This window comes from Schistocerca gregaria, chromosome 4 (genome assembly GCF_023897955.1).
Source record: "Schistocerca gregaria isolate iqSchGreg1 chromosome 4, iqSchGreg1.2, whole genome shotgun sequence".
NCBI lineage: Eukaryota > Metazoa > Arthropoda > Insecta > Orthoptera > Acrididae > Schistocerca > Schistocerca gregaria.
The window spans coordinates 157,350,440-157,373,626 of record NC_064923.1 but is presented as its reverse complement, the minus strand read 5'-3'; positions in this window follow the sequence as shown (position 1 = coordinate 157,373,626).

Below are 23,187 nucleotides of genomic sequence, written 5' to 3'. Positions count from 1 at the left end.
AGCTACATTCTTTGTACCTATGTTTTCCTTCCCAACTTCTGTGATGGCCCTTTTTAGAGATGTCCATTCCTCTTCAACTGAGCTGCCTACTGCGCTATCCTTTGTTGCTGTATCTATAGAGTTAGTGAACTTCAGACGTATCTCGTCATTCCTTAGAACTTCCGTATCCCACTTCCTTGTGTATTGATTCTTCCTGACTAATGTCTTGAACTTCAGCCTACTCTTCATCACTACTATATTGTGATCTGAGTCTGTATCTGCTCCTGGGTACGCCTTAAAATCCAGTATCTGATTTCGGAATCTCTGTCTGACCATACTGTAATCTAATTGAAATCTTCCCGTATCTCCCGGCCTTCTCCTTGTCAGTATATTCCAGTTATTCGTTTCCTCTCCGATTCTGCTCAGAACCTCCTCGTGCCTTACCTTATCAGTCCATCTAATGCTTCGATTCTTTTCTGTTCCGGTCTTCACACAGTCAATGTGTCACTACCACACAATGATGTGGTCAAAGCGTATATTCTCAAAACTTTCTTCCCCAGATCAAGGCCTATGTTTAAAACTAATAGATTTCTCTTGGCTAGGAGTGTCCTTTTTGCCATTGCCAGCCTGCTTTTGATGTCCTCCTTACTCCTTCCGTTATTGGTCTTTTTTCTGCCCACGTAGCAGAATTTCTTAACATCATCTACTTTCTGGGTATTCTCATTTCCACTACTTCTCATTACTTTCGTCTTTCTTCAATTTACTCTCAATCCATAATCTGTATTCATTAGACCATTCCATTCAGCAGATCAGGTAATTCTTCTTCACTTTCAATCAGGATAGCAAAGGCATCAGCGAATCATATCATTGATATCCTTTCACCCTGAATTTTAATTCCACACCCGAAACTTTGTTTTGTTTCCATCATTACTTCTTCGATGTAGGTTTGTACAGTAGGGGCGAAAGACTACGTCCCGGACTTAGAGCATTTTTGATCACAGCACTTTGTTTTTTGTTCGTCTACTCTTATTATTCCGTCTTGGCTCCTGCACCCATCTCTCCCTATAGCTTAACCCAATATTTCTTAGCATTTCGAACGTGTTGCACCATTTTACTATGTCTAACGCTTTTTCCAGGTCGACAGAACTTAAGAATATGTTTTGATTTTTCTGTAGTCTTGATTCCTTTAGCATCCGCAACTTCAGAATAGCCTCTCTGGTGCCTTTACCTTCCCCATGCCCAAACTGATGTCATCTAACACATCCTTAGTTTTCTTTTCCATTCCTCTTTATATTTTTCTTGTCAGCAATTTGTATGGATGAGCTGTTAAGCTGATTGTACGATAATTCTCGCACTTGTGAGCTACTCCAATCTTCGGAATTGTATGAATGACATTCTTCCGAAAGTCGGATGGTATGCAGCCACACTCATACATTCTATACACCAACATGAATACTCGTTTTTTATCATTTCTCCCGTAGCGCTCGCGCGGTTCCAGACTGAAGCGCCTAGAACCGCTCGGCCACTCCGGCCGGCCCTCGTAGAGGCGTTCAGTGTGCTTTTTCTACCTATGCACTCTCTTCTCTGTATTTAACAGTGGAGTTCTCGTTGCGCTCTTAATGTTACAGCCCTTGCCTTTAATTTCACTGAAGATTGTTTTTCTATATACTGAATCAGTCCTTCCGACTATCATTTCTTTCTCGATTGCTTCACACATTTGTACAGCCATTTCATTTTAGCGTCCCTGGACTTCCTATTTATTTTATTCCTCAGCGATTTGTATTTCTGTATTCGTGAATTTCCATGAAATTTTTTTTACTTTGTTCTTTCATCGATCAACTGAAGGATTTGTTACCTATAGTTTCTTCGTAGTTAGCTTCTTTGTGCTTATGTTTTTCTTTCAAATTTCTGTTATTGACCCTTTCAGAGACATCCATTCCTCTACCACTGTACTGCCTACTGAGCTATTACTTAGTGCGGTGTCTATAGCCTTAGAGAACTTCAAGCGTACCTCATCATTCCTTAGTATTTCTGTATCCCACTTCTTTGTGTATTGATTCTTGCTGACCAATCCCTTATACTTCAGCCTACTCTTCAACACTACTACACTGAGTCTAGATCTGCTCCTGGGTACGCATTACAATCCAATATATGATTTCGGTATCTCTGTCTGACCATTGTATAATCTAACCGAAATGTTCCTGTATCACCTCGCCTTTTCGATGTGTACCTCTTCTGTTGTGATTCTTAAACAGACTATTTGCTATTATAAGCTGAAATTTGTTACAGAACTTATATTTATTTTTGTTTATTCTTGCTAACAAAATTAATCGCAATGTCAGAATTGCCACTCTCGTGTCTTTACCTCTTCTGAAGCCAAATTAATCGTCGTGTATCACATACTAAATTTTAGTTTTGTAATGGAATAAAAATGATAATAAATGTTTAGATATATGAAAATAATGAGCAATTTTTCGGCTGGTCGAACAAGCACATTAAGCTGAGCTGTGCCTGTAACTGGGTAAAGAACCTTTTCATATTAGTTCCACATTAACGAAATAGTCTTTCTGTTGTTATAGATTTATTAATGGTTACCAATTAATAATACTACGTCCCCCCCCCCCCCCATGAACCATGGGCCTTGCCGTTGGTGGGGAGGCTTGCGTGCCTCAGGATTACAGATAGCCGTACCGTAGGTGCAATCACAACGGAGGGGTATCTGTTGAGAGGCCAGACAAACGTGTGGTTCCTGAAGAGGGGCAGCAGCCTTTTCAGTAGTTGCAGGGGCAACAGTCTGGATGATTGACTGATCTGGCCTTGTAACACTAACCAAAACGGCCTTGCTGTGCTGGTACTGCGAACGGCTGAAAGCAAGGGGAAACTACGGCCGTAATTTTTCCCGAGGGCATGCAGCTTTACTGTATGGTTACATGATGGTGACATCCTCTTGGGTAAAACATTCCGGAGGTAAAATAGTCCCCCATTCGGATCTCCGGGCGGGTACTACTCAAGAGGACGTCGTTATCAGGAGAAAGAAAACTGGCGTTCTACGGATCGGAGCGTGGAATGTCAGATCCCTTAATCGGGCAGGTAGGTTAGAAAATTTAAAAACTAAAATGGATAGGTTAAAGTTAGATATAGTGGGAATTAGTGAAGTTCGGTGGCAGGAGGAACAAGACTTTTGGTCAGGTGACTACAGGGTTATAAACACAAAATCAAACAGACGTAATGCAGGAGTTGGTTTAATAATGAATAGGAAAATAGTAATGCGGTAAGCTGCTACAAACAGCATTGTGAACGCATTATTGTGGCCAAGATAGATACGTATCCCACGCCTACGACAACAGTACAAGTTTATATGCCCATTAGCTCTGCAGATGACGAAGAAATTGAATAAATGTATGAAGAATTAAAAGAAATTATACATATATTGAAGGGAGATGAAAATTTAATAGTCACTTGTGACTGGAATTCGTAAGTAGGAAAAGGGAGAGAAGGAAACGTAGTAGGTGAATATGGATTGGGGCTAAGAAATGAACGAGGTAGCCGCCTGGTAGAATTTTGCACAGAGCATAACTTAATCATAGCTAACACTTGGTTCAAGAATCATAAAAGACGATTGTATACATGGAAGAAGCCTGGAGATACTGACAGGTTCCAGATAGATTATATATTCGTAAGACAGAGACTCAGGAACTAGGTTTTAAATTGTAAGACATTTCCAGGAGCAGATGTGGACTCCGACCACAATCTATTGGTTATGAACTGTAGATTAAAACTAAAAAAAAAATGCAAAAAGTGTGAATTTAAGGAGACGGGATCTGGATAAACTGACTACACAACAGGTTGTACCGAGTTTTAGGGAGAGCATAAGAGAACAATTGAGAAGAATGGGGGAAAGAAATACAGTAGAAGAAGAATGGGTAGCTTTGAGGGAAGAAGGAGCGAACGCAGGAGAGTATCAAGTAGGTAAAAAGGCGAGGGCTAGTAGAAATCCTTGGGTAACAGAAGAAATATTGGTGAAAGCATAAAATATAAAAATACAGTAAATGAAGCAGGCAAAAAGGAATACAAACGTCTCAAAAATGAGATCGACAGGAAGTGCAAAATGGCTAAGCAGGGATGGCTAGAGGACAAATGTAAGGATGTAGAGGCTTATCTCGCTAGGGGTGAGATAGATACAGCCTACAGGAAAATTAAAGAGACCTTTGGAGAAAAGAGAACCACTTGTATGAATATCAAGAGCTCACATGGAAACTGAGTTCTAAGCAAAGAAGGGAAAGGACAAATGTAGACGGAGTATATAGAGGGTCTATACAAGAGCGATGTACTTGAGGATAATATTATGGAAATACAAGAGGACGTAGATGAAGATGAAATGGGAGATATGATCCTGGGTGAAGAGTTTGACAGAGCACTGAAAGACCTGAGTCGAAACAAGGCCTCCGGAGTAGATAACATTCCATTTGAACTACTGACGGCCTTAGGAGAGCCAGTCCTGACAAAACTCTACCATCTGGTGAGCAAGATGTGAAAATTACCGAACAATCAGTTTAATAAGCCACAGCTGCAAAATACTAAATCTGATTCTATACAGATGATTGGAAAAACTAGTAGAAGCCGACCTCAGCGAAGATCAGTTTGGATTCCATAGAAACATTGGAACACGCGAAGCAATACTGACCTTACGACTTATCTTAGAAGAAAGATTAAGGAAATGCAAACCTACGTTTCTAGCATTTGTAGAATTAGAGAAAGCTTTTGACAATGTTGACAGGAATACTCTCTTTCAAATTCTAAAGGTAGCATGGGTAAAACACAGGGAGCGAAAGGCTATTTACAATTTGTACAGAAACCAGATGGCAGTTATAAGAGTCAAGGGACATGAAAGGGAAGCAGCGGTTGGGAAGGGAGTGAGACAGGGTTGCAGCCTCTCCTCGATGCTATTCAATCTGTATATTCAGCAGCAGTAAATAAAACAGAAGAAAAATTCGGAGTAGGTATTAAAATCCATGGAGAAGAAATAAAAACTTAGAGGTTTGCCGATGACACTGTAATTCTCTAAGAGAGAGCAAAGGACTTGGAAGAGCAGTTGAATGGAATGGACAGTGTTCTTAAAGGAGGATATAAGATGAACATCAACAAAAGCAAAACGAGGATAATGGAATGAAGTCGAATGAAGTGGGGTGATGCTGAGGGAATTAGATTAGGAAATGAGACACTTACAGCAGTAAAGGAGTTTTGCTATTTTGGGAGCAAACTAATTGATGATGGTGGAAGTACAGAGGATATAAAATGTTGACTGGCAATGGCAAGGAAAGCATTTCTGAAGAAGAGAAATTTGTTAACATCGAGTATAGATTTAAGTGTCAGGAAGTCGTTTCTGTAGGTATTTGTATGGAGTGTAGCCGTGTATGGAAGTGAAGCATGGACGATAAATAGTTTGGACAAGAAGAGAATAGAAGCATTCGAAATGTGGTGCTACAGAAGAATGCTCAAGATTAGATGGGTAGATCACATAACTAATGAGGATGTATTGAATAGAATTGGGTAGAAGAGGAGTTTGTGGCACAACTTGACTAGAAGAAGGTATCGGTTGGTAGGACATGTTCTGAGGCATCAAGGGATCACACATTTAGCATTGGAGGGCAGCGTGGAGGGTAAAAATCGTACAGGGAGACCAAGAGATGAATTCACTAAGCAGATTCAGAAGGATGTAGGTTGCAGTAGGTACTGAGAGATGAAGAAGCTTGCACAGGATAGAGTAGCATGGAGAGCTCCATCAAACCAGTCTCAGGACTGAAGACCACAACATCAACATCAACACATCCGATCGCTGTATCCACCTACAAAATCTTGACGTGTCCATCATTTCTTTTGTAACTGGATCTTCGTAATAACTCCGAAGTAAACAGGTGGGCTTCTTGTATTTTTATATATGACTGTATGCTTGGAATAATTACTCAATTTTTCACGGGTGAAATACCACTATATTTTCTTATACATACATAAAAAGTACAGACATTTTATTTATTCTCACAACCAAAAGGACTACCGCTGATTTCGTTCTAAAATAACGTGCGTCTACATTCGTTTATTAAGAGAAAGCGAGTCATTCCTCTTACGGAAGAACAGAAAGAAACATCTTAGGTTTTCAACACCTGAAAATAAAAAATACCTGATGGTAGGCGTAGACTCTACGCAGCGCTACGGCTTCACCTTATCTACATCTACATCTACATCTACATCTACATGACTACTCTGCAATTCACATTAAAGTGCTTGGCAGAGGGTTCATCGAACCACAATCATACTATCTCTCTACTATTCCACTCCCGAACAGCGAGAGGGAAAAACGAACACCTAAATCTTTCTGTTCGAGCTCTGATTTCTCTTATTTTATTTTGATGATCATTCCTACCTATGTAGGTTGGGCTCAAAAAAATATTTTCGCATTCGGAAGAGAAAGTTGGTGACTGAAATTTCGTAAAAAGGTCTCGCCGCGACGAAAAACGTCTATGCTTTAATGACTTCCATCCCAACTCGTGTATCATATCTGCCACACTCTCTCCCCTATAACGTGATAATACAAAACGAGCTGCCCTTTTTTGCACCCTTTCGATGTCCTCCGTCAATCCCACCTGGTAAGGATCCCACACTGCGCAGCAATATTCTAACAGAGGACGAACGAGTGTAGTGTAAGCTGTCTCTTTAGTGGACTTGTTGCATCTTCTAAGTGTCCTGCCAATGAAACGCAACCTTTGGCTCGCCTTCCCGACAATATTATCTATGTGGTCCTTCCAACTGAAGTTGTTCGAAATTTTAACACCCAGGTACTTAGTTGAATTGACAGCCTTGAGAATTGTACTATTTATCGAGTAATCGAATTCCAACGGATTTCTTTTGGAACTCATGTGGATCATCTCACACTTTTCGTTATTTAGCGTCAACTGCCACCTAACACACCATACAGCAATCTTTTCTAAATCGCTTTGCAACTGATACTGGTCTTCGGATGACCTTACTAGACGGTAAATTACAGCATCATCTGCGAACAGTCTAAGAGAACTGCTCAGATTGTCACCCAGGTCATTTATATAGATCAGGAACAGTAGAGGTCCCACGACGCTTCCCTGGGGAACACCTGAATCACTTCAGTTTTACTCGTTGATTTGCCGTCTATTACTACGAACTGCGACCTTCCTGACAGGAAATCACGAATCTCTTTGCCTTTGAAAAAAAAAAAGAAAACGAAAACATAAAAGCAAGAAATGCAAAAGTACATCACATTTTCCATTCTGTAGAAGGTTGAAATATCCTTGATGGAGTTGTTGCTCAGATGCCATCCAATGACTAGCGCATGTTCGGAGTCACTGAGATCTTCTGACTGAACCTTTCATCTGTTACTCAACTTTACTGAGAGGTCCGCCTGGCTTATAGAAGTCAGTTCTACACTACACCGGGGTGTAATTTTAATCAGACAGTGTATTAGTTTGCCCATCATAGTCGAAACTACGATTACTCTGCTAGATTCCTCCTCGAACTGGAAAGATGATAAGCACATTGCCGGTCTCCTGACAGGTTACTCCAAAGCTGGCGTGTTCTGCAAGATGGCACACTGAGGAACTCCAGTGGACCGTCGCGGTATCAGTTTCCTGGTAAAAGCGACAGAGCTGTTGGCCCGTCCGGAGGGCGAAGTGGTGGGCCGAGCAGCGGGGACCTCGGACGCGCTCCGAGGGGCTGGGTGGGCGCTGGTGCGCTGTTTGAGCAGACGCCATCCGGCCGCGGTGTTTACACAGCTCTCCTCTCGGGCCGGGGACAGCACATCCTATTTTTATTTACCCACGCCGCTGAGGCCCCCACCCACACATACACACGCCCACACACGTACACTGGCACACTCACGCCCACGTCCGGTGACCCTCCTCTCCTTGACCAAAGTCCTGCCACTGCACGCCGTGACGGTCGGCCGCCTCCAGCCCAGAGATTACGCGAAAATCCCCCTGCGCGGCCCTGCCTCTGTGAGTGTAGTCAATTTCATGGCGTCGGGCTCCTACGATGAGTCACGTTCCTCATCTTCTTTGTTTACATGCGAACAGGTGTCCCTCACGGCAGCAGATTCTACGTAAACTGCTGGCGCATGCAGATCTCTTTACGCGGCGTGCTCGAAGATATATTGCGTCTTTGTTTTGGAGCACGTCGGTAATCGTGTCGGAGGAAATGGGTAATTTACGTTTTACAGAGCAAGGAGGACCTCTTCTCGTGCCATGTCTTCTGGTATATGTTTGCAACTCCTAAATGAAATGTAACTTGTGACACTAATTTACGTTACATTCACCATGAGCCGGCCGTTGTGGCCGAGCGGTTCTAGGCGCTTCAGTCCAAAACCGTGCTGCTACTATGGTCGCAGGTTCGAATCTTGCCTATGGCATGGATGTGTGTGTTGTCCTTAGGTTAGTTAGGTTTAAGTAGTTCTAAGGCTACGGCACTGATGACCTGAGATGTTAAGTCCCATAGTGCTCAGAGCCAGTTGAACCATTCACCGTGATAAAGGTATCATCAAGACTAATGTATTTTCAACGCCACAGGACATCACTATTGTCCCTGCGAGCAAAGACTACTGATGGGTAGACTGTACATGGATCGACCTCATCGCACGTCTCCCATAACCGGCCAGCAAAGAAATATAAATATGTCTTGCTGATGGAGATACTTCAGAAGTGGTGTGAATTGTAAGCCAAGACACTTTTAATTATTTTCCAATTCAATTCAATTTTTAAAACATTATGTACAAAACTGTAACAGTTAAGCTTTTTATTCTTGTAAATATGCATTTCTGTATTTGTTTATTCAATTACGCGTACATTGTCACTATGTGTTGCCGATGGCTAAATTGAGTACACCCTCAAAGACCAAATAAAAAAAAAGAAAAGAAATTTAGTTTACTCTTCTGTGACAACTTATCAATGTTTCCTCTTCGTTTGTCAGCTGTGGTCTTCGGTGTGCCTAGCGGGCGGTCCTAGCTGCCATGGATTTACCACGGTACGAAGTTTTGGCATGGTCCTAAATGTGTTGCGCCTTCAGTTCCTACGGTCTTGGTACTTATTTTTCAAGTTTTTCACAAGGAGATCTTGCAGTTTATAGTGTACTTCTATGTGTGATAACTTTCTGTACCACTCTAAGTTACCTAACTTCTACGTCCGAACTTTACGATATTCAAAATGTTTTACACGATTTTATATTGGAGTTAAATACGATTACTGATAATGTTAACACTGCCATGGCAAATGAAAATATGTGGAATAAGGAGCCCTGTGTAACGGTAGGCAGCGAGTGAAAGTCAGTCAGGTGGAAGAAGAGAGACAAAGGGGAACTGAAGAGGGATATGAGGTAGAGTCTATAGTTCGGGTTGAAAAGAGAGGTATATCTTGGTAGGTATTTGATCGTTCGGTACGGAAAGTTGGTTGAATTTCCGAAGGGAGGGGACGGCATGCAGTTACTTAGATGGCGCGATATGCACGACATAGCATATTCTGGTGTCTTTATTGGTGAATGATGGATTGGATATTGGTTTTCTGGTACTGGGTTTTGCGTATGAGACGAAGGTTATGAAAGGGCTCCAAGAACGGAAGAAGGTGAATGAGTCGTAATAGGGTGCGACGTCGGAAATGCAGACTGATACGGAAAACGAGATCGAGTGCAAGCTATTTCAGGATTTGAAGGTATTTGTGCAAATTACGGAAGGTATAGATCCAAGCAAGAATGAAGATTAGGATTTGAAGTCACGCCAACACCGACGTCACCAGAGAAGGAGCACAAGCTCGGATAGCTTCAAGGATGGGGAAGGAACGATGATGGCAAACATTTCTATAGGCAGTATGCTGCTGTGTAACGTAAGGCAAAAACTGCTATTTCTGCGCCCTGTGTCTAATACACGATATAATCACACTCTCAACGAGATCTCCTTACGGTCATGTTCTGCACGGATAATGGCATTCCGGTCAAAGGATGACGTCATGGCACCTATGAAACGAGGTAGTGTTTGCCGTGTAGCCCCACGTCCACAGTCTCTGTGTACATTGTCACAGACGGTGCAGTATGGCATAGAGAACATGCCTACCAGACTCTCTGGCTTGAGGGGCCATAGAAAGAAAGGCAGTCGCAAAATGATTTGGTCCGATGAATTAATGTGAATGGTTCTGCTATTTCTCGCATGTGGCGACAGTCTATACAGCCCGAATCTGCATCCCGAAGGGCAGGGCAAGGCCGACGACGTTTGACTTCAAAAGATAAAACCGTTATTTGCCTGTAAGGCACGACTTACCGGCTTAGTACTGCACGGCAACTGGCATGGACGGTCGAACAGTAGGATAATGATGTTTTCACAGATAAATCTCAATTTAGTCTGGAGAATGATTCTCGATGGATTCGTGCCTGAAAGGAACGTGGAACATGATTTCGGTACCCAAACATTGTGGAAAGAGACCGAGATCGAGGAAGATCCCTAATACTGAGCCGGCCGGAGTGGCCGAGCGGTTCTAGGAACTACAGTATGGAACCGCGCGACCGCTACGGTTCTGCCTCGGACATGGATATGTATGATGTCCTTAGGTTAGTTAGGTTTATGTAGTTCTAAGTCCTAGGGGACTGATGACCTCAGCAGTTAAGTCTCATAGTGCTCAGAGCCATTATTTTCAAAGTAGCCCACACCCCACCGTAGCGGCTGTCTGCGTCTTTGTGAACGATTCTCACGTAATACTGAGGACACGCATTATGTTTACGACACGACCTCCTCTTAGTGCAACTGTACAGGTGAATTGGCAAGGTTTAACTGCTTCAAGTATCGTGACGAGGTCTTGGGACCTCATTTGCGGTTGTCTCTTGGTACTGTGGGCCCAGACATCGTATTGATGGACGATAATGCTCGAACTCATAGAGCACAGAGGTTGATATTTTCTTGGAAACTGAAGATATTGCACTCATGGTGTGGTCTGCTCGCTCTCCCAATTTGAATCCAGTAGAGCAAGTATGGGATGCACCAGTGAGACGGCTTGCATCACATCAGCTTCCATCAAACACTCTCGAACACTACTAACAGCTCTGTAGGAAGAGTTGACGTTACTGCCGCAACATGAGACTCGTGACATCATTCACAGCATTCCATCATTCACAGCGTTCGCCGTCGTTGTCAGACCTGAATTTCTGCCAGACGTGGTCACACCCCCATACTGAACACATTAACCAGTTGTCGGAATGTGTGTCCAAATCCATTAAGTTGGAAAAAACGAAATACATTTTTGTTTACCGTTATTCATGTTGCAGTTATCTGCGTTCTGTATGCATTACATTGGTTCTACTTTACTATCACATGTTTGTACTGTTTTATAGCAAAATAAACGCAGCCTTACAAATTCCCCTTTGTTGTTTTAATTTTGGACGCCACTGTATGTTGCTGCGTGAGAATTAGCTTGCTGTAAGCCAGTTTCCAACCGCAGAAAACACGCCTTCAATTGAAACATATAGAAGAATGAAATCTGCGTACGGCCATGACGCCATTAATATCAGTAGTGTGCGACGTTGACTTGTTCCAGTCCGTAATGAAGGAAGTGGTGGTGATAATCGCAACGTGGTAACGTGTGTGACAGATTTCACAGTGGACGACCAAGTATGGCAACCGACGATAATCACTGAAATAGGGTTCATGAAATCATCAGAGGAAATCGTCGAATAACAGGCACAGCTCTTAGACAAGTGTGGAACACAACGAGTATGTTTATTCCCTCATTAAATTTGTTGGTAATAATTCACTACAGTTCTAAAGGAACAATGATGTACATAATGACAACACCAGAAAGAAAGAAGAGCTGCACGGGATTAGCCAAGTGGTCTGAGGCGGTGCAGTCATGGACTGCGCGAGTGGTCCCGACGGAGGTTCGGATCCTCCCTGTGACATGGGTGTGTGTGTTTGCCCTTACGATAATTTAGGTTAAGTAGTGTGTAAGCTTAGGGACTGATTTCCTTAGCAGTTAAGTCCCATAAGATTTCACACATATTTTTACATTTTTTTAAAGAAAAAAGACATTCATTACGACACTTTATGGTTATCTTCAGCACAAAAGGCGGTGCACAATGCTGCTGATTGAGCAGCTACAAACATTTCTTCTTTTCTCGTCCACAGGTTTTGGAAGTACTCCGTATAAGTTACTTGTGCTGGTGTTACGATAATAGACGACAAAACATTCTAATAAAGATAGGTCCGCAAACAAGCCGTCATTCAGATAACTGAAGGTAAGCCGCTCTTCATTTCAGTATGATACACTGTGCGAGCCGGTTTCCACACCTGTCGTAAACTTATCTACGGGTATTAAGTTCCCATTTACACGGGCTCAAATATGACGTAAACCGACAATGAAGCTTAAGACTCATCAGATTAGCAACGTTTTGTAAGATTGATAACGAGTACGCCGCAATCCGGCGCAATGTATCACAAGATCTATTATGTGAGTAAAGGACGTGGATGGAGCCTTGGTGACTACTTAGGCATCGTGACCTACCTGCATACTGCGTACCCCCTTGCTATTGTCTTGGCAAGTCACAACACGACAGTATACAGTGAGGTAACAAAGCACGTAGGTACCTCGTAACATCGTGTCGAGTCCTCTTTTTCTAGGCGTGGTGCAGCTGCTGGACGTAAAATGACCTCAAATAGCCGGGAATATTGAGCCATGCTGCATCTATAGCCGTGTACATTCCGAAAGTGTTGTCGGTGCAGGAGTTTGAGCACAAACTGACCTTTAGAATCTTCGATTGGTTTAAGTCGGGCGATCTGGATGGCCAAATAATTCACTCAAAATATCCGGAACGTTCTTCAAACCAATCACAAACAGTTAATGGTCCTGTGACACGGTGAATCGTTGTTTCAGAACATGAAGTCCCTGAATAGCAGTAAAGTGTCTCCATATAGCCGAACATCATCATTTCCAATCAAAGATCGGTTCAGCTGGACCAGAGGGCCCAGTAAATACCATGTAAACACAGCCCACATCATTGTGGAGCCCCCACCAGCTTGCACAGCGCCTTTTTGACAACCTAGGTTTACGGGATCGTGGCAGCTGCACCACACTCGATCTCTACCATTAACTCCCACCAACTGAAATCGGGACTCCATAGTTTGTCAGCTGTCTAAGTTGAAATCTATATCGTCATAAGACAAGGAGAGGCGCTGCATGAAATGTCATATCAAAAGGCACTCGCCTCGGTCGTCTACTGTCACAGATCATGAACACCAAATTTCACGGCACTGTCCTAACGGATATGTTCACCATGCGCCTCACGTTATTTTTTGCGATTATTTCATGCGGTGTAACTTGTTTGTTAGCACTTACAATTCTACGAAAATGCAACTGCTTTTCCATTGTCCGTTGTAAGAGAGAATTCTTAAAATTTGATGTTCTCGGAACACTCTTGACCCTGTGGATCTCAGAATATTGGTTTCCCTAACGATTTCCGAAATGGAATGTCCACCCGTCTAGCTTTAACCGACATTCAAATTTCTTAACCCTCCGTTGCTAGCACGGATGACACTCCTCATACACACGACTTTACCCCCTCAAATTTGTCTGACAGGGCTCGATTGAGTTCGCCCCATTTTCAGTACCCTTCTGTTAACTCTCATGCTGTTAGCTCCAATTATTCAGTAACGAAATGGTTCAAATGGCTCAATTGACTCTGAGCACTATGGGACTTAACATCTATGGTCATCAGTCCCCTAGAACTTAGAACTAATTAAACCTAACTCACCGAAGGACATCACACACATCCATGCCCTAGGCAGGATTCGAACCTGCGACCGTAGCAGTCGCGCGGTTCCGGACTGAGAGCCTAGAACCGCTAGACCACCGCGGCCGGTTCAGTAACGAAAGATACATCGTTTATGGAACATTATTACAGTCTGGAGGACACTTGTCATTCGCGCTAGCTCTGCTGCCACAATCAGAAACAAAGTAAGTCTTTATTACTTTATTGCTTTCCTAGATTCAATCGATCTTTCATGTGCGTAAATTTAGACATGTCGAAACTGATTTCACTCACTTTCCATGTTACCTAGTATTTTCTTTATTTTTAAATTGTGGAAGAAATGTCAAAGCCAAAAACCTCGGCCAGAGTTAAGTAGAGATCCTAATGTGTGTTTGGAATGGTTTAATGAGCTTAGAGATGAAGATGCTCACATTGATAGCGCTCACTCAGAGACTATGGATTCTGTTCCTGAAGGAGGTCATGAGTCAGGAACAGAATTAGAAGTGTCAGAATGTGATGAGTATGTTTCACAGGAAGAAGTAACTGAAGAGGATGCATTTTTTTAGGAAAAGATGGTATAACTAAATGGAGGAAAAATATATATCCTACCAATGTTTGAAGCAGATCTTGTAATTTGATTACCCATTTGCCTGGACCAAAAAATCAGGCTCGTATAAAAAAGACACAAATAGAAATTCTGAATTCGTTCTTGGATAAAAACATAATAAGCATTATCGCAACATGCACCAATATATACAATTAAGTTTGTGGTAACTTCTCTAGGGAAAGTTACGCTAAAGAAACAGATGCGACAGACATCAGGTTTGTTGTATCTATGTGGATCTTTGAGATGTTCTAGGAGGAGTATATCGAAATTATGGGATAACTCAAAGGGAAACGGACAGGAATCATGTTATTTATGCATAAGTGAAAATGGATTAAGGTGTCTGTTGAGATGTCTGAGGTTTGATAATATCCGTGATAGAGGTGTTCGCTGAGAGATTGACAAGTTGGCTGCTGTCAGAACTATCAGAGAGGTACTTGAACTATTAACGAACAATTGCTAAAAATATTTTTCACCCAGTGAATATCTTACTATTGACTAACAGCTTTTGGCATTTAGAGGAAACTATCAGTTCAGGCAATATATTCCTATCAAACCAGCCGAATTTCGGGTTAAAAGTGTTTGCTTTGGTTGATGAAAAAACAGCTTACACTTAGAATTACGAACCGTACGTCGGTAAGCAACAAGAGGGACCATGAAATGCAAGTAATTCAGCTGAAGATATTGTTCTTCCAATTATCATACTGTTTCAAACGTTAGAATGTATTAAACTGTGTACAAATATGAAATGTATTATATTTAGACTTAATAAAAAATTATAACCTATCATAAATACCGTTGAAAGTCTGCAAATAGACCGCTTGCTTTGTGGATACCACCAGTCATCCGTGCGAGTTACGATGTCACGAATTTTCGCGCGAGCTACGAAGGCTTAATTCCGGACGCGCGCCAATAATTACGTCGGAAAACTTTTGATATGAATCACCTGAGAAAAAGTGACAGCTCCGTCAATGGAATGACCTTTTATACCATACGTAGGTTATACTACCGCAAACTGTGTATGTGCATCCCATGACTTTGCCGTCTCAGTGTAAGGTAGCATGTATTTCCTGTGCTGAATTTGATTAAAACGCTCGAGACAGAAGCTCTCTAGTAGTAGCAGGCAGAGTCGGATGGCGACTGCACTCGAGGAAAACCAGAAAGTTGACGGTCTAGACTGAAATTTGTTCACTGCCACGAATTTGTGATTTTCTCATCACTGATGAGAAAGTGACTCTTTTTTAACAGTGTCGAGTAGCGTCCATAGTTGAGTGCGATCGGAAAGGTTTAGTCACTGAATAATTAAAGGGTGAAACTGTATTATCGTAAACGTTGTTACTGAATACCTCATCATAAACTGTTACGCACAAGTGTTCAAAGGTTCAAATATGTGTGAATTCCGATGGGGCTAAACTGCTGAGGTCATGGGTCTCTAGTCTTACACACAACTTTAACTTATGCTAAGAACAACATACAGACCCATGTCCGAGGGAGGACTCGAACCTCTAGCGGGAGTGTCTGCTTAATCAATGACATGACGCCTCAAACCGATCGGCCACTCCGCGCGGCACGCACAACTGTCATCTAGTGAGTTGCCGGACTAATATGCTGTGTAATACCTCATGGGCGACATTAACAGTGCTGTTTCTAGAAGTACAGCTCGCAATAATAAGTCATCAATTGTGACGAAATCTGAAAGGCAAACTCCAATCTTCTCGCAGTAACATGTAGTAATTTAACCCAATAAATGCAGCCACAAACGATAGGTCGTGCAGTTTTTTCTCAAACGCATTATTTTAACGACTAGGCGTAGAGCCCGACGACCTCAACATTCTTCTAAGCAAATTGGGTGGTCGGCTTTTGCTGTGGGATCTTCCAGGATTTCTTGAGGCAGCTCCTTCACGGCGCCCTGTCTTTCTGGGGTCACCTTAAAAGGATTGTGTGCAGTATTCATATTGCTACGCTTGAAGAACTGAAACAGCGAATTGTACGCTCTTGTCAGTGTTAACATCTTGAACTGGAGGTGCTTGAAAGAATTCTTAGCTCACTTCACAGACGAGTGCGGTATTGCATACAAAAGCTGGCACTAGTGGAATAGACATGTCAAAAGTAAGAGTATACAGTAACCTGCAACATACAAATTGGTGAATGGCTCAAATGTCTCTGATAACTATGGGACTTAACATCTATTGTAATCAGTCCCCTAGAACTTAGAACTACTTGAGCCTAACTAACCTAAGGACATTACACAACATCCGGTCATCACGATACAACCTGGTGAAACATCATTGTATTTCTAGTCACCGTAGGCTACCTAGCAGATCTGAGCCCACACTGGTGGAGACCTAATTAAAATTTTAATTTCAAATATGTCTCTGTTAACTAGTACAATAATTCATACAATAGTACAGCCTCGCAGCCAGACATTCGCAATTATCTATCAAACAGTTCGGTAGGGGACCCACGTTTATCAGAATGTTTTTGCTGTTGATAAAGTGTATTTTCACCCTAGTCGTTTCACTCTATTAATTATGGTACATCCTGTAGAGACTGTTCGTCGGACTGCGGACGCTTTCTATGGTACTATAACACCACCGTCTCCTTCTATATTAGCAATACGCCGATAATGTTAGTCCTGTGTTAATAATTAGAAATGATTGCGATCGTCTATAATGGATTGGTTATTGGACTAAATTTCGTTTCTTGAAAGAAATCTAATGGAAGCAATCAGTAGCGGAACGAACAGGACTCGAGCAGAGCTCTGTTTGTAATAAAGTTTACTGTAATTACGTAAAAGAAGACGGTCGTCAGCCTAACTAGTACTCGTACTAACGTTGTTCGTAAATAAATGTAATTATTGCGACTGATTCTACTTGATACTGAAATTCTGTTTAGTGTAACGACATGAGACAGTAGTACACATTAACAAGTCATATGCAAGTGGTTTGTCATGGAAACACAGAAAGGATATTAAAACGTTGTGGCAACAACTGGCTCTCAGTAACACAGTCTGTGTATGGGAGCAGAAAGCTAATGACCACTACATGTAAACGGTTATTAGTTGTGCAGCACATGGACGAGAGGTTCTTTGAGCAGCTTCATTATTGGTTTTCTGATAATTATATTCTCTATTCTAATTAATATATGGAGGAGTCATTCTTTTACACCATACACCTCAAATTAGACCAGACCAAGACTGAACATTTTAGCTAAGACACAAGAGGATATATATCTTTTAAGTACATACACACGAAAATATAAACACTGTTACTTATAAAACCTAGACAGCAATTATTTCTAATGCTGGCTCTTCAATTTTCCAGCCAGTAGTTATTGTGAACAATTCAAATTTTATTTACGTAACTTCGGAACTCTCCTGGAATTTCAATAACGACAACAGATCTTTCATTGGCAATAATACTTTAGAGAATCTTTAACTATCCTTCTATGAAAAGTGCTTGGAGTACATCAGAAGTAAGATTCACTGAAAGGTAAAGGAATCTGCTGCTCCAAAAACGCCATTAAATGTTGTTACAGAAATCAGTTACTCTTTATTCAGTAAAATAGGATATTTAAAAATCGCAGCACATGGTATAGGACCGTGTCTAGGTAAACTACTAAGGATAAATATGGGTGCTCATAACAAAGTTTAAAGAGCACAACTCATTATTAGATAAGAAACCACAAAAGGGTCGAAACAACTGTACAGTACTCAACATACTGTCTGAGACGAGAATGCTGGCTTGACGATTTCCTGTGACTACTGAAAATAGGAGGAAATGTATCCAAGTCTCTTTCCGTACAACAAGCTCTGAACATTCTTTTCTTAATGTTCGTAGTACAGATCTAGCCAATATATCCCATGAATAATGGACCGAAGTTTTTCCACATCCGATGCTATATTACATACTCTTGCTGCACTTCTTGCCTTTTTCAGCACACAATTGCGAATGTCTTAATGCTAGCCACCGACTATCTCTTACAACAAAGGAGCTTTGCAGTTCGAGCGCGAAATCCAACTTTTCTCTTCCCGCCAAGCCATTTTCGTTACGGAGGGACTTCCTTACATGTTTTACATTATAATAGTCCTAAGCCACCTCTGCATAAACCAGTAATATTGATTACGATCACATAAGTAATGATATGAAACATTTACGTAGATATGACATCAAAAAGCTTCATAATACAGGAAACAAATTAAGTAGAAGCAGACAAAGAAGGTAGGCAGATAAACGTAGGTAATGTCGACGACAATGTTAAAAAACGTTGACAATGCCTGATGCTGTTCATTCATCATAAGTGTTTATACGAATATCAGACTACCTTCATGGTATAATCCAAACATGTATACATATTTACAAAATAGCTAATGTCAGAAGTAGTGCTGGAATGAACTGACACCATGAATTCTGCAGGGCTGTTCATACTCTGAAAGAGTACGACGGGGTAGGGATCTCTTCAGAAAAATACGTGGCAAGGCATCCCAGTTGTGCTCAATACTGTTCATGTCTGGGGAGTTTGGTGGGCATCGGAAGTGTTTAAACCCAGAAGAGTGTTCCTGGAGCAACTCTGTAGCAATTATGGATGCCCAGCTGGAAATACCCAAGTCCGACGGAATGTACAACGGACTTGAATGGTCACTGGTGAACAGACTGGATGCTTGCGTACGTGTCTCCTGTTAGATTCGTATTTACGCATGTCAGGGGTCCCATATCACTCCAAATGGACACGCCCAAACCATTACAAACCCCCACCAGCTTGAACAGTCCGCTGCAGACATGCAGGGTCCATAGGTTCATGTTATCTCCATACCCGTACGCGTCCATCCGATCGATACGATTTGCAACTAGACTCATCCGACCAGGCAACTTGTTTCCAGGCATCAACAATGGAATGTAGGTGTTGACGGGCCCAGGTGAGGGGTAAAGCTTTGTGTCGTGTAGTCATGATGGCTAAACGAGTGGGCTTTCTTCTATGAAAGCCTATATCGACGATGTTTCGTTGAATAGTTCGCACCCTGATACTTGCTGATGGCCCAGAATTGAATTCTGCAGCAGTCAGGTTAATGGTTGAATGATTCTCGTTTGTTGTCGTTGGTCTCGTGCTTGCAAGATCTATTTCCCGACGTAGCTATGTCGGAGATTCGATGTTTTACACGATTCCTGATATTCACGGTACACTCATGAAATGTTCTCACGGGAAAATCTCCACTTCAGCGCTATCTCGGAGATGCTGTGTCCTATCGCTCGTGCATCGACTCTAACACCACGTTCAAACTCACTTAAATCTTTATAACCCGCCATTGTAGCAGCAGTAACCGATCTAACAACTGCGCCAGACATGTTGTCTTACATGTTGCCGACTGAAGCGCCGTATTCTGCCTACAGTACCTCTGCATCTGAGTACCCATGTCTAGACCAGTTCTTTTATCTCTTCAGTTTACGTGTGTATGTACCGGGTGATCAAAAAGTCAGTATAAATTTGAAAACTTAATAAACCACAGAATAATGTAGACAGAGACGTATGAAAGATCTCTTGCGCGCGTCTCTTGGTGGCGATCGTGTACTCAGCCGCCACTTTCGTCATGCTTGGCCTCCCAGGTCCCCAGACCTCAGTCCGTGCCATTATTGGCTTTGGGGTTACCTGAAGTCGCAAGTGTATCGTGATTGACCGACATCTCTAGGGATGCTGAAAGACAACATCCCACGCCAATGCCTCACCAAAACACACCACATGCTTTACAGTGCTGTTCACAACATTATTCCTCGACTACAGCTATTGTTGAGGAAATATGGTGGACATATTGAGCATTTCCTGTAAAGAACACCATCTTTGCTTTGTCTTACTTTGTTATGCTAATTATTGCTATTCTGATCAGATGAAGCGCCATCTGTCGGACATTTTTTGGACGTTTGTATTTTTCGGTTCTAATAAAACCCCAGGTTATTCCAAGCATGTGTGTCAATTTGTGCCTCTCTACATTATTCCGTGATTTATTCAGTTTTCAAGTTTATACTGACTTCTTGATCATCTGGTATATGTTCCACATCTCCTCCTAAACTACTGTATACATTGCAACCACTCTTGGCACACGTATCACTTACTGTCTGGAAAGAATCAGTGTGGGTATAAAAACCTCGTAATAACAAAGGTGTGCGAGAAGGGGTGAAAAAGATTCTTACTACATTTGCGTGTTAACGCAGCAAACTGCCGCATCAGGCTCACGTTTTAATTTATTATTTCTTCAGTGACAACTGTATTCGCAACACATTTGACAAACAGAATTCACATACACCACTGAATGTACCACAAAAGGTATATCTTTATGCGACACTCAGTTCAAGATATATGACACCATAAACAATGAGATCCGTGAAAAAGTTACGCATCACGCATGACGTTTAATTTTATTGCTGCTTTGTTACCAAAGTCGTTGGCAACATATTTGTCAGATAGAACCCACTTATGTTGCGCCATGTACATACAAAATTCTGTCATTGTACAACTCATAGTTCAGGAGATCTAACGGCAGAAACACTGAGCTGCGTGAAAACGACTTTTCAGAGAGAAATTCGCATGAGATACAGGTGAACTATGTGTATAAATATGCGTAAATACATTACATATAGTTCAGGTTACGCTGTGACATGGGCGTGCGCGTGCAAAACCACGGTTAAAAGTTCCTTCTAAACCCATGGATCGACTTCAACCATACTGCACTGTTTTGAGCCGTCAGACTTTTGACTGGTTTGATGCGGATCGTCACGAATCCCTTTCCTGTATAAAGTTTCTCATGTCAGCGTAGTAGTTGCAGCCTTATCAGGATTATTTGTTGTGTGTATTTCATCTGTGTTCAAATGGTTCAAATGGCTCTAGCGCCATTGGACTTAACATCTGAGGTCATCAGTTGCCTAGAACTCAGAACTACTTAAACCTAACTAACCTAAGGACACCACACACATCCACGCCCGATGCAGGTTAAGAACCTGCGACCGTAGTCATCTCAGTCTTCTTCCACAGTATTTACCCTCTACAGCCCCCTCTAGTACTATGGAATTAATTCGTTAATATTGTAAATAATGTTGTGTTATTCTGTTCTTCTCCTCGACAGAGGTTTCCATATATTCCTTTTTCTCTGATTCTGTGGAGAACCTCCTCATTAATGTGAATGTCTGCTGCTGACATACTCATCATCTTCCGGCGAAGTGCCGAGACTTTGCGGATGGATGTCCCTTTTACCTGCGGTTTGCCCCCCCTCCCCCCCCCCCCCCCCCCCAGCCCACCTGGCCGCGGGAGGCTGGGTCCAGAGGAGCCGGCGGGCGGGGTGGAGAGGGAAGCGGGTGCGCCGTTTGTGTCTCCGTCAGAGCATTCTGATCGCGTCTCGTGAGCTGGACGGTTCTTGGTGCGTTCGTGGCGTATTGCGGCTAATGCTGGATTCCAGGCCGCGCTCAGTTGATAGCCTTCGTCCCTGTTTACAAGATTCTCGTGGACCCGTATTTCTATTGATTCTTTAATGACGCTATCCCAATAGCTTCCGGCTCGGCACAGCACTCTGGTATGTTCGAAATCAAAGGTGTGGTTTTCTTTGATGCATCTACATCTACATGACTACTCTGCAATTCACATTTAAGTGCTTGGCAGAGGGTTCATCGAACCACAATCATACTATCTCCCTACTATTCCACTCCCGAACAGCGAGCGGGAAAAACGAACACCTAAACCTTTCTGTTCGAGCTCTGATTTCTCTTATTTTATTTTGATGATCATTCCTACCTATGTAGGTTGGGCTCAACAAAATATTTTCGCATTCGGAAGAGAAAGTTGGTGACTGAAATTTCGTAAAAAGGTCTCGCCGCGACAATAAACGTCTATGCTGTAATGACTTCCATCCCAACTCGTGTATCATATCTGCCACACTCTCTCCCCTATAACGCGATAATACAAAACGAGCTGCCCTTTTTTGCACCGTTTCGATATTCTCCGTCAATCCCACCTGGTAAGGATCCCACACCGCGCAGCAATATTCTAACAGAGGACGAACGAGTGTAGTGTAAGCTGTCTCTTTAGTGGACTTGTTGCATCTTCTAAGTGTCCTGCCAATGAAACGCAACCTTTGGCTCACCTTCCCGACAATATTATCTATGTGGTCCTTCCAACTGAAGTTGTTCGTAATTTTAACACCCAGGTACTTAGTTGAATTGACAGCCTGCAATGTTCAGCTATAGCAGATTTCTCTATCTGTCCAAGTCGAACATGCCTGATGTGTTCCTCGCACCTTTTAGAGATGCAGCGCTGCGTTTGACCGATGTAGTGCACACCACATTCGCAGGCAATGCTGTATATAACAGGTGTGCTTAGCTTGAGTGGTTCTTTAGCTGAGCCCAGCAGCTCTTTCGTCTTCGGCGGTGGTCGGAAGACGGTACTTATGTTGGATTTTCTCAACAGCCATCCGCAAAGTCTCGGCACTTCGCTAGAAGATGATGAGTATGTCACTCGTCGGAACGTCGCAGTTTAAAGACACCGCCACCCGGCTGGAAGCCCGAGAACTCTTCGCCAACTTCCTCATTTCTTACCTTACCAGCGTACCCAATTTTCAACATTCTTGTGGAGCACCACATTTCAATTACTGCGATTTTCTTCTGTTCTGGCTTTCATACTGATCATGATTTACTGCCATATAATGCTGTATTCCGAACGTACTGTATCAGAAATTTCTTCCTCCTGTGGAGGCTTGTATTTGATAGGAATGCCATTTATGCCAGTGCTAGTTGCCTCTTCATGTCCTCCTAGCTCCTTCCGTCATGAGT